Source organism: Mytilus californianus, unplaced genomic scaffold, assembly GCF_021869535.1.
Source record: "Mytilus californianus isolate M0D057914Y unplaced genomic scaffold, xbMytCali1.0.p SCAF_1, whole genome shotgun sequence".
Lineage (NCBI taxonomy): Eukaryota > Metazoa > Mollusca > Bivalvia > Mytilida > Mytilidae > Mytilus > Mytilus californianus.
Genome location: NW_026262581.1, coordinates 106,400,366 through 106,404,746, shown reverse-complemented (window position 1 = coordinate 106,404,746; position 4,381 = coordinate 106,400,366). Strand labels below are relative to the sequence as shown.

Below are 4,381 nucleotides of genomic sequence, written 5' to 3'. Positions count from 1 at the left end.
TTTTTTCTTAATTTTTTTATTTTCCCTTCCTCACTCATTTCATAGGTTTTTTTGGGGTGGAAATGAAAGAAGAGAGGTGAAATAAACTTTTGGATGTTGTATTTTAACTGATTTTGATATGGAAAGAGTGAGTAGGCCAGGTGCAAAAAGGTGATATTTACAGTTTTCGGAACATCTCTTGACTTGTCCATAGGGGTATGGATGTGTATTGGCTAAATTTGTAACAGTGATTGGTTCAATCTTTCTGAATTTTGGATATATTTTTGGACTAGTACTATTTTTTTAATGAAACAAAACGTTATAAAGAACTAATAGAGGAATTTAATAGGAATCATTCACGACTTTTCACGCGTGGCGGCGCTGCGGTTCCATAAGTGGTTACTTGAACGCTTCAATCACGTAAAACGCTTGCATCTGTATTTACAACGTAAACAATGGCATCCGATGATTACAATACCTGGTCTGTTCCAGAACTAATGTTACGTGGAGCTGTCACAAGAGACAGAAATATAGATCTTATAGAAAGGTAAACGATGTATTTAAAAAATATTGAGATTTCTTCTATTATAAGCGGAAACGCCGTTACAGTACATTGCCAAAAAGCTTTCGTCACCTACATTTTTGGGCTATATATTTCATATAAAAAGACGTGTATTGGAGGCATTTATGGTTGTATTTTTACAAATAATGTGTTGAAAAACGCTGAATTATATATAAAGAGTATTTGTTTGTTTTGTCATAGCTCTGTCATCAGTTGTTTTTATTTTCTCCTGATGTGAACACATATACTACTTTTTACAATTTAATTTGGTTGAAATATAAATATATAGCAAGATTGTTTATAATAGACAATAATATTTATGTTTATCTCAGAAGAAAATGAAAATAAACAAATAATTATTCTGCTGTTGGTACCAAGTTGCATAAAATCAAATCAGAAATGTCCCCTAAATAATCTTTTGAAATGCAATTTTATATGAAATATTTAGTGTGAAATACCAAGTGACAAATACATCATCACGGTACCCCAAGTTAGAAAAAAAAAAAAAAAAAATAAAAACCCCACTGAACATATAAATAGTCATGAATATATAATTAAACTTTCTAGGATACATTTAAATGATTTTGTATAATAATAATTAAGAATAGGGGTTCTATACAGATATTATCTGTTGGCCATGAAATGTGATACAGACCATGCAGACTGGGCAAGGGAAAATTAAATTTAACTTGTTATATACTGGGACTATTATACTAATAGTCTATTAGTCCCAGTTATAAGATAAGATAAGATAAGATAAGATATTTTATTTCCAATTATGGGCCCCAAAGGGCATAAACATTACAACATCAATAATTTTTCATAATACAATACAAACAATGAGATAAAAAAAAAAAAAGTTAAACGAGAACTATTTAAGTTCTTAAAGAATACGTAGATAAAGAATCTATAGTATGTTTTTTTTTTTAATACTAATGCATTTTATTGCAAGTGTGGTTGATATAGATAACAAACAAGCAGCCCAAAAAGAAAAAAAAAGAAAAATAGATATCCATATATGTATAGTACACAAAAAGTTGGATCAATTAAACATATAATAATTAGCCAAAAAGAAAGTAGAAATTAAGCATGTCCATGACTCATCCTGTGTCAGCAGCAAATAGGAAAGCATTATGGTTTCCTAAAGGCAGCTGACACCAGGGGGCGATACCTTATTGGCCATAGGCATGTACAATGTGTGTAAATGTCTCTTTCCTACCTGTATCAAAAGCAAACAAGGAAGCATCATAGGTAACTTGAATGCAGTTGATACCAGGGGACGATGCCTCAAGGATATAAGAGAACATTTGAATAAATAATATATCTTAACAATTTTTTTTTTTTTTTAATCGGCTAGTATGTTTATATATAAACAATTTATCACTTTTGAAAATGGGACAATTACACAAGGAAAGTATTAAATCCTCCCAATACCACTTTTAAACAAGACATGATTCTACATTTTTAAGCTTTAAATCTTTTAATATGTCCCAGCTTCATCAACTTAAAAAAAAAAGACAATGTAAAAAAAATATAAAGGCCCTTCTCTGCAAACTTTTTACATATAACATGATGGGGCCATTTTTGGAAATTTTAAAAGATATGTACATCTATAATGAAGATCTATTTGCAATTCAAGTTCAAACAAGGAATTATTTAAATATGGAATAATTTCAAATTCTGCAAAATTGATTAGAACATAATTATGAAAACTAAACCCAACTAAATATTTTTTAAACTTAGAAATGTGGTCCCTATACATGTAGTTCTATGTCCTTTTTGAATCCTATCTGTTCTTGGCAGATAATCTTATAAGATTCTAAATAGTTTTCTAAACTATTATACTCTAGAAAAAAATGTTCCTAAACTAGTAAAAAGGGTTATACCTCTGTTGTTTGAAAGGGCTATTAAAACGTCTTCCTTTGAATATGGGTTAAATAAATTTTCTCTCCAATAAGAACTTCTTGCTAGAGAGAAAATTTTTATTAATTTTTAAGAAAAAAGTAGTGTTTTATAATTTTATATACATATCATGCCCAACATTCAGCATACAAGAATTTTTCAAAATTTCATTAGTTATACCATTAAATCCACATGATATCTTGTTTTTCAAATATTTCATGGCAAGCAGAATTTAATCTATGTAATAGTACTTTAAAAAATCTTTACCTACATGTTTTAAAAAAATTCAAACCATTCCTTAGCTTGTTTAATTAAACTTTGGCTGGAACATGCATTAAATATTTGTCACTGGACATTAAGATTCCAACAATCAATCAATATATTTGAACTTGAATCATTGATTTCTTTCCTTTTTGTCTTGCTTTGACAGAGTCCAAAAGCAAGACATAGCATATATTAGGTATGCTGTTTTCAGCATCATCAACAATGTATTAGTTAGTAAAGCAATATAAAATAGTGAAATATTGCAGACATTTTCTACTGGTAGATATTTGTAACCATGAAAGACAATATATTCATTATACAGTTTTCATGATTAATCGCACAGGCAGTTGTCTCAGAAAAAAATTTCCTATATACCTTAATATAACACGTGTTATAGGAAATTTTTTTCTGAGACAAGTGCCTGTGATTAATCGCTAGCCCTTCAAGGCCAGGCCAGATAAATTTTTTGTAAGTATAGATAATTGTTAATGTGTCAATCCTAGTCAGGAGCCTTTAATTTAGTAGTTATAGTTGGTTAATTTCTTATATATATACATATATATTTGTTTTTTTATTGTCTTATTTTATAATTTAAAATCTAGCCATTAGTTTTCTTGTTTGAATTTTCTTTCATTTTTGAATGTTGTGACCTTTGTAGCTGACTAGTACAATGTGATTTTTTCTTGACTGTATTTTATTTAATATTTTGACTTTTTTATCTTTTATAGAATCAATTAGAAGAGCCAAAATTTATAAGCTTAGATTCAAAACATTCTGGAGGAGCAGATTGTGTGAAGGTATTTATCCTTTTATAGCCGCAATCTATATCACAAAAATGTATTTGTGTTAAAATATACAATTACCATTAAGAGAGTTGATTTTTTGTAATACCAAGTAAAGGTTACAAGTCCTAATCTCAGTTGGGAAAATGGTACTGTACAGTTTTATTTTAGTACCAGTGAACTCTACCGTTACAGACTCGTATGATAATAATACACCTGAAACTCCACAGATGTACATGTATATCTTCCGAATCCAGCCACACTGATTAGATGTCGCTTTTCAATATAAATTTTTATGAAACCAGACTGGATTAAAATAAAATTTTCTTGTGTAATTTGATGAAATTTAAATTATCTCCACTAGTTTACTCACTAAACAACAGGACTAATTTGTTAACATTTTCTTTACAGAAGCCAGCAGAAGTCAAAGAGAAATAAAAAGAATGGAACAAAAGAAAAATTGAAAAAGAACAGTGAAATGACAAAATTAAATAAAATTTTTGCATTTCTTATTGTTGTTACATTGTATCTTGTGTATAGTTGACCAAGACAGCAAAGAAAACCATCGAAAAGCTGTTCAGACAGAAAATGACAGATGCTACACATGATCAAACAAAAGATAAAAAAACACTTCCAAGAAAAAATTTGTTCAATGCTGGACCAAATGAAATGCATGAGGATATTTACAATCTGAAATAAAATGCTTTGCTGAGCGCAGCCTGATACGACCGCAGAGGTCGAACCCTGAACAGTTGTGGCAAATTTGGACACAATATTCAAGCTTGATACTGTCTGAATTTGGATTGTAATCAAATTTTTGACATAATATAGGTTTCTGACACAAAATAAATGTGGCCAAAGATCTTATAAATCCATTGCGCAATACTGTGCA

General features: G+C 29.4%; 1 long non-coding RNA gene across 1 annotated transcript; it reads left to right on the top strand.

Annotated features, from left to right (window-relative positions):
• Positions 1-329: 329 nt before the first annotated feature.
• LOC127729440 (uncharacterized) lies at positions 330-3,996 on the top strand. The gene is made up of 3 exons (XR_007994625.1): positions 330-526; positions 3,436-3,504; positions 3,901-3,996. It is a non-coding gene; the product is annotated as an uncharacterized LOC127729440 (long non-coding RNA).
• Positions 3,997-4,381: the final 385 nt, after the last annotated feature.